The sequence below is a fragment of the Bubalus kerabau genome, chromosome 1, assembly GCF_029407905.1.
Source record: "Bubalus kerabau isolate K-KA32 ecotype Philippines breed swamp buffalo chromosome 1, PCC_UOA_SB_1v2, whole genome shotgun sequence".
NCBI classification, from domain to species: domain Eukaryota; kingdom Metazoa; phylum Chordata; class Mammalia; order Artiodactyla; family Bovidae; genus Bubalus; species Bubalus kerabau.
The window spans coordinates 97,093,917-97,102,632 of record NC_073624.1 but is presented as its reverse complement, the minus strand read 5'-3'; the positions used below and the strand labels follow the sequence as shown (position 1 = coordinate 97,102,632).

At 47.7% G+C, this 8,716-nt stretch overlaps 1 pseudogene; it reads right to left on the bottom strand.

Moving 5' to 3' along the window:
* Window positions 1–1,219: 1,219 nt before the first annotated feature.
* Window positions 1,220–2,124, bottom strand: LOC129652629 (40S ribosomal protein S2-like; annotated as a pseudogene).
* Window positions 2,125–8,716: the final 6,592 nt, after the last annotated feature.

Here is an 8,716-nt window from a genome sequence, read left to right as displayed (position 1 = left end):
TGGCAAAACTCTGTTAGCCTTTGCCCTGCATCATTTTGTACTCCAAGACCAAACTTGCCTGTTACTCCAGGTATCTCTTGACTTCCCACTTTTGCATTCAAGTCCCCTGTGATGAAAAGGACACTTTTTTTGGTGTTGATTCTAGAAGGTCTTGTAGATCATCATAGAACCATTCAACTTCAGCTTCTTCACATTAGTGGTTGGGGCATAGACTTAGATTACTGTGGTATTGAATGATTTGCCTTGGAAACAAACAGAGATAATTCTGTCATTTTTGAGACTGCACCCAAGTACTGCATTTAGGACTCTTGTTGACTATGAGAGGTACTCCATTTCTTCTAAGGGATTCTTGTCCAAAGCAGTAGATAATGGTCATCTGAATTAAATTCACCCATTCCGGTCCATTTTAGTTCACCGATTCCTAAAATATTGATGTTCACTCTTGCCATCTGCTGCTGACATCTGTAGTATCTTTTAAATTTGTATATAATCATCAATGCTTGTTTTCTTTTTTAGTTTATCTTGTTTTGATTCCTATGTAAGAAGGTTTTTTTCTACCCTCAAGATATGTTCCTAATCTCCCAAATGTTCATTTAACCTTTTTGTTTCTTTTTGGTTTTAGATTTTCAGGTTATGTGGAATATATTTTATACATAAACAAGGTTAGAAACAACTTTCTTCTAGATGAAAAGTTAATTTTACTTATATAAATGATATTTTATATCCTTTATTGCATGATTATTTCACCCACTGAATTCCAACTGCCATCTGTCTATGTTTTACTCTTATGCATCCAGCCTGGTAAAGTCACTCAGGGCTGGTGGTTTTCTTCACGGAAGGCAGGATGGCTTTCTTTGCTGTGAGGAACTGAGACATAATCCCTGTTTTTCACTCACTGCTTCACATTACTCAGATTATCATGAGAGGTAACATGGGACAAAGGGCAAGTGGGGAACAAGAAGGCATCGGGGAATCCTGTGGCTTTGGCACTTAGTCGTCATAACAACGGTGGTGTTTTATAAATATCACAGTCGCCTGGTTTCTTCTTGCACTGTTAGGACTGATACTTAAGGGAGTGTAGGAGGGGCTTCCCTGGTGGCTCAGCAGTAAAGACGCCTCCTGCAGTGCAGGCAGACACAGGAAACAGGGGTTCGAACCCTGGGGCAAGAGTTGGGAGACAGAGACAGACAGGTCGAGTGGTGCAGTTCTTCACAGCAACTTAATTTTTAATGAGCTCCATTCGCTGCATTTTTCTCATATAAAACCATGTGATGGCTATAGCTGGAGCCTGGGTCCTCTGCAGGGAAACCCTGGGGGTTCTTGGTAAGATGGTCAGTGAGTTCCTGATATGCAGACTCGATGAACACCATATCTTTCAAGAGATCAGGGGTGAGATAACTGTCCGTCTTAGAAATGGCATCAAAAGTGGCCTTGGAGAAGTTGCCCAGGGTAACAGGGCATTCCCTGGCAGAGGTGCAGCAGTGGTCAGTTCTGGCCATCACCAAGGATCTTCTTGGGCACAGGGGCTGAGATGATGCCAGTGCCCCTGAGGGCACCAGCACAGAGCCATAGTGGCCAGTCACCTGGCCAATGTGGGACTTGCAGATCTTATTCCCCCAGTAGCCTCACAGCACAGGGATGATGGAGAGCTTGCAAGAATGATGGCCCCACGAATGGCAGTGGCTACCATCTTAGAGCACTTGACACCCAAACCAACGTGACCACTGCAATCCCCAATGGAAACAAATGCCTTGAACCTGGTCCCCTGGAGGGCAAAAGCATTTGCTTTTGCACAGGCATAATCTTCAAATCTCATCCTTGAGGGATGCTCCCAGGAAAAAGTCAATGATCTCAGATGCTTTGATGGGCAGAGAGAAGAGATATATCTCCTCCAGGGACTTGATCTTCACATCCCTGACCAGGCAGCCCAGTTTGGCAATGGGGAACCACTCGTCCTTGGTCTTGCCTAGGCAAGACCACAGCCTCAGGTTCCACAGCCTCGACCCCGGTCCAATCCCTGTCTCAGATACCGCAGCCAAAGACTCCACCGAAGCCACTGAGGTCTCCCTTTCCAGGGCCCTAGGGGCCTCTGGGCCCTCCCTCAGCACCAGTATCAGCCACCATTTGGTGTTTTTACAGAGAAGGAGCCTTCATGCCAACTTTGAGGGAGTCTCCCATTCCCTGAGGGCTTCCAAGTTGGCTCAGTGATAAAGAATCCCCCTGCCAAGCAGGAGACACAGGTTCGATCCCTGGGACAGAAAGATCCTCTAGAGAAGGAAATGGCTACCTATTCCAGTATTCTTGCCTGGAGAGTCCCATGGACAGAGAAGCCTGGTAGGCTACAGTCCATGGGGTCTCAGAGTTGAGCATGACTTAGTGACTGAGCACAGACACCCATTCCCTGGAGTCACAGAGAAAATTGATCTGAGGACCGCAGGAAGGGTCTGATTGGAAAGCTTTCAAAGTTGCAACACTAACTGAGAGTTCCACCCTCTAGTCTCTTACACAGAAGTCAGAAATAGGATCTTGCTGTGAGGGTATTGGGTAGACATAGTTAAGACCAAGAATTTTGAGCCTTCAGATTCTCCTGAATCTCCTTGCCAAGTAAGAGCAGCTTACTGTTCATCAGTCTGGTCTTAACTCATGGTTTTTTAAGGATTTTTTTCCTCTTGAAGAGCTCTTTGACTTCTTGCAAACTCAGTAATGCAGTTAAAAAAAAAAAAAAAAAAAAGCTGATCTATGTAGGTTCTCGGAGAAGGCAATGGCAACCTACTCCAGTACTCTTGCCTGGAAAATCCCATGGACAGAGGAGCCTGGTTCATGAGGTCACTAAGAGTCAGACACGACTGAGCAACTTCACTTTCACTTTTCACTTTCACGCATTGGAGAAGGAAATGGCAACCCACTCCAATGTTCTTGCCTGGGGAATCCCAGGGACAGGGGAGCCTGGTGGGCTGCCATCTATGGGGTCGCACAGAGTCGGACACAACTGAAGCGACTTAGCAGCAGCAGCAGCAGCAGCATGCAGATTCTGTGTTTTTTGTAGTGGAAGGAACTTTCAGAATGTCTGCTCCATAGTCCTGTCCCTCATTCGCCTCTAAGCTCACACTGCTACTGCTAAGTCACTTCATTCCTGTCTGACTCTGTGTGATCCCATAGACGGCAGCCCACCAGGCTCCCCCGTCCCTGGGATTCTCCAGGCAAGAACCCTGGAGTGGGTTGCCATTTCCTTCTCCAAAGCTCACACTAGGCCCCTAAAAATACTCTGAAAGGCTCTTGTCAAGATCGTAAGTTGCCTTTTGATTGATTAAACCGCACTTTGTCTTCCTTGACCCATCAAAGCATATGACACAGCTCATCATCACAGCCTCCTTGAGACACTGTGTCTCCGAGGCTTCCGGGCCACCTCATTCTTGGTTCTCCTGCCTCCTCACTGGACAAGGTTGCCCTGTCTCCTTTGTCGATTCCTCCCATCTTTCTGATCTCACCCTCTTCTCTCTCTCTCTCTCTCTACGCATGTTTAAGATGATCTCATCCAATCTCTTAGCCTTAAATATTAGCCAGCCCAGAAATAGTCTCTGAACTCCAGCCTTATGTATCAAACTGCCTGCCTGAAAGCTCCATCAGAATGTCTAATGAGCCTCTCAAACATAAAGTGGCCAGGACAGCACTCATGATTTCCAAAGCCTTCCTCACCAACTGGGTTCCCTCAGAGGTCTTCCTCAATTCAGTCCATAGAAATTCCCATTCTTATAGCTGCTCAAAACTGGCATCATCCAAGACTGCTCTCTTGTGTGAGTGACAGCTAATAATTTTCTGGCAAATTCTGTCAGATTTACCAAGAAAACACTATAGAATCTGACCACCACCAACCATTTCCTCCAATACCACCAGTACAAGCCAACATCCTCTCTCCCCTGGATTATTGCAACATCTTTTTAATTGTGTGGTGGAGGAGACTAATGACCACCCAATGTCATCTTCCCCTTCTTCCTTGGTGACAAAAACCTGGACAATACATGCAACAGGGGAACTATTTCCCAGCTGCCCTGGAAGCTAGGTGTGGCCACGTGGCTCAGTTCTGCCCTCATAATCAGAGGTGCCGCACAGACTGCTGGGAAGACTTACGGAAGGAGAACGAGCTAGCCCTTCCTCATCCTCACTCCTCCTGTTGCCTTCAGAGCGCTCCACGGCTGTAGCTTCAGCGTTCATCATAAAACATGAAGTGTCCATGGAGGGTGGAAGCCAGGCACTCAAGACAGTGAAGCAAAAATATAGAAGAAGATTGAGTCCTTAATCACTTTGTGCTACCCTACTAGCCATAAACTGTGTGCCTCTGGATTTTTTTAATATAAAAATAAGCCTATCTTGGGTTTTCTGTAACACAAAGCAATCAATCATGGTTGATGAATGGATCTCTCTGCTTCTACAGCCTATTCTCCACTCAGCAGCCAAAATGATCCTTTTCAGATAGAAGTCAGATCATGTAGAAAATAAACTTATGGTTACCAAATTGAAGAGTGGAGTGGCGGGGGAGCAGGAGGGGCTGTGAATTAGGAGTATGTGATTAACATATTCACACTACTCTATACAAAATAGGTAAACCACAAGGACCTACTGTATACCACAGGAAACTATACTCAGTATCTAATAATAACCTATAATGAAAAAGAATCTAATATGTATGTATTAATAGGTATAACTGAATCACTTTGGTGTACACGTGAAACTAACACAACATTGTAAATTAACTATATGTCAATATTTTTTAAAAAATAAGTCAGATCATATCACTTCTGCACTCAAAATCCTCCTATGGCTTTCTTTGTCACTCAGAGTAAAAGCAGAAGTCCTCACAGTGGTCAGTAAGGCCCTAAATGACGTGCCCCCCCAACTACTTTTCTGTATGCATCTCCCACTTCTACCCCTCCCGCTCACTCGACTTCTGCCACCTGATTTCTTGCTGTTCCCCAACATGCCAGGATGCTCTAGCCTCAGGGCCTCTGCCCACCCTCTTCGGCCACCTTCACTCCTTCACTTGCTGCAGCTCAGATGCCTCTCATCCAAGAGGTCTTCCGTGACTGCCCTGCCCACAGCGTGGCGGTTTCTGCTGGCAGCCTGCATCGCGTTATTACTGCCTCTCGGTATACTGTGTGTACGTGTTTGTATTCTGTGCCTCCCTCCCCCTCCGCAAGGATACAAACATCACAACCACAAGCACCGTGTCTGTTTGACTGCTTCTCTATCCCTTTCAGGGCTCAACCTGGAAAATAAAAACATATCTGATGATTTTAAAGAGGGGATTTAAAGCAGAGAACTTACACAGATGAGTAAGAGCCTGAGAAACTACCCATAGAACAATGAAAGGGAGAGAAGAGAGTGAAGATTCAGGGGAGGGTGGGTGAGTGTCAGCGAATCTTGCCCCTGGGCTGCAGCCGTGGCTCCCCGGGGAGGAGGGAGGCAGGATGGGGAACTGCATAGAAAGCCCTCGGGGGAGCCGGCCAACCTCAGGCATCCAAGCACAGGGTCAATGGAGTTGCTTAGGTCCTGAACCTGGAGGAGGCCTGCTGAATATGCCACATTCAGAGGCTCATTTCATATCACACAGAGGGGGCCGGTGTGCCCAGACCCCATTCTCTCTCACAGGTTCAGGGCTTCATTTCTTATTGCTCAGCCATCCCTTACTAACCCTCCTGGGGCTCCATTCCAACCCCCAACCTAAGCCAGCAAAAATGGGTTCGTGGCCTCACTCTCTCAGCCTGTCCAGCTCCTGGCATCAGAGCAGGCAGGCATCTCCCTGAAACCTCAAACCATTTGCTCCTGGGAATAGAGGCTGGGTCACGACCCTCCGAAAAATAAGCCACCCCATCCAAACTTCAACTTCTCTTCCAGCCAGGTAAAGCTGATTGCCTTTGGAAGGTTACCTGCTAACACGCAGCTCTATTCTAATGCCCAGGGGCCTTGGGAAGCCTTTCCAAGCTGCAGCCACCAGGGTCAACCATGGTCTTCGCTCCATGAACCCAAAGGTGAAGAGGAGGGAGTTTCTCAGGACACACGTGTGTGTGTGTGGTAATGAATTTATTTCACAATGTCTTAAATGATGAAATTTATATTCTCAGAGGGGGAAAATATGTGTATTATCTGATTCAAGTTCAAATTAATGAACCACTTCAATCATCAGTATCATAAACAATAAATCATAGTCAGAGACATGCAAGGAGACTCCCTTTAAACTGGAATATTAGTGCTACTAAAAATTCGGTATGCAGAGAACAGCCTCCGATAAGTCTGTCTGGGAAAGTATGGGACTTTTGATACCGGCATTCACCAAGCGATGGCAATCCTAATGAAACACTGCCCTGATTAGGGGATATTGTATCATGTGACTCAGAGAAAGTTCCTTTGCACACTTGTTCCTCACCTGTTCTAAGGGCAGACCTTTTATTCTTTCTCTCTGAGTCTCTCACTCTGGAACTCTCTTAACTTTCTCCCTCTCCAACCTCTTTCTCTCCCTACTGGTCTCTCTCTTCCTATCTTGCTTTGCAGGTGTCTCTGTTTCTTTGTATCTCTGCCCCTCCACCTACAAAGCCCTGCTCTTCCCTCTGCCCTGACTTATTCAAATGTCCCTTGCCATGAGCAGGTACTACCAGTTCCAAAATCCTCACCCCCAAACCTGAGAGTCTGACCCCAGGGCCTCAGCCGTGAAACAGGAAAACCATCCTCAGTAACCTTGACAGGGTCAGACCATGTGGCCAAAAGACCCCTCCTTCAGTTTCCCTTCTCCTTCTTCTTTCCCCTGACCCTAAATCCATTGATCCAGCTCCTGCTGCTTCAGGGCATTGACTCTGCGCTTTGTCAAGTGTTCCCCAGGGTTCCTGCCAGCACCAGTTTGGCATTTACTTTGGCATTGATGTTGCCCCGCTGCACTCTCCCAAAGTCACAGTGAAGGAAGGCTGGGGAGGTGGGGCGGGGCGGGGGCAGCAGAGAGACAGAACCTTGTGCAAAAAGCTTTTCCCGTGTCACCTGGGGGCCCCATCTCCCCTTAGTAGACAACCCAGAGGACTCCAAGCCCTAAGCTTAGAATGCCTCTCAGGAGAATGGGGGGGAGGGCATCAGAGAGCTGGGAATCCACGCAAATGGACCTCCTGGCCCTCTCTGCAGGCTCCCCTGAGCTGCTTACAGTCTTCCTTCAGGTCTCATCCTCTGTCCTGCTCCTTGAGGCACTCCTTTCCCCAAGACTAGCCCTGGGACGTTACAATTCAATTAAATTGAATCAAACGTACAATGTGTGCACAAGTTCACAAACAAAACAGATACACAATACACACATGCCACACACAAAGATACCATACCACACACTCACAGTGCACACACAGACACAATACACACAAACATGTAAGATGCACACACGTTCTCAGACACAATGCACACATGTGCACACCAGCCTCCTTGCACTAACCCCACAGGCTGCAGCACCTCTCTTTCTCTGTCTTCCCTCTTCCTGTCCTGTTGACTCTGCGGCATTTATCTAATGCGCGCACTCTGCCCCACACCCACTGTCCTTGGACCATCACAGACCTCATCGCTCCCTTCTGGCCTTCCCTCTTACATTACAGGCTAGAGTGTTCATTCCATTGAACTTTAATCAAGATGAGAGGGTGAGAACGCGGTCATATCTTTCTTGTAGACTCAAGAGCTCAGCATCTCCTCAAGGCCACTCAGCAAATAAGGGCAGAATGGGAATTCAAGCCCAGCCACTCTACCCTAGAACCTGTGCTTTGCTACCTCATACACAGGGTCCTGATCATCCGGTGGTAAACTCCAAGCCACAGCTCATAGGCCATCCCGTCTACCTTCCTGCCTCCCTAATGGCTGACCTCCAGCTGCCCTGAAAGGACAGGCAGAAATCCGCCCCACCTGGAGAACTCTCTTACACCCCTCCATCCAGGAGCTCTCCAATGTCACAGTCTCTTCGCCTTTGACTGCCAGGAGAACCCCCTCCTCTCCAAATAGGGTCAGCTCGGCAGCACTGGTCCCTGGGAGGCACCGGCCAGAGAACAGGGGACTCATGGGGAGCCTGGGAGAGAGGGTGGCAGGGAGGCTCTGAGGCTCAACATCAGAACCTTGTTGTGAACACGCATTGTCTACACTGCCTAGGGGTCTCCTCACCCTGAAATTGGACCCTCCCAATTCTCCCCAGCCCTTCACTCGAGCACACACATGCACACACACACATATGTATACTGGCACACTACCCCTAATACCCCAGAGAGTAAGAAAACTTCACAACAAAAACAACTACCGCCTCGATTCCTGGATCAGGATGATCCCCTGGAGCAGGAAGTGGCAACCTGCTCCAGCATTCTCACCTGGAAAATTCCAGGGACAGAGGAGCCAGGAGGGCTACAGTTACGGGGTTGCCAAGAGTCAGACACCACTGAGAGACTGAGCACCCATTTTCTAGAAGAGTAACAGCTTTCATCTAGGAGTAGATGGATTGTTGTTTGTGCTGTTTTGTTTTGTTGCTTAAAAATACATTCTGAGAATCTCTGACAAGCCTTCTATCAGAAAGTCGAGTTTCCCCTGGGCAATAAGACAGAAAGAACTAAACTCGCCCCTGTGCAGAATGGTGCCTGATGTGTGGTAGCTCTCAACAAACACTTGTTTCCTGAATGAGTGAGGAGAAAATGTGAAAATAATTACGGAGCAGGGGGCT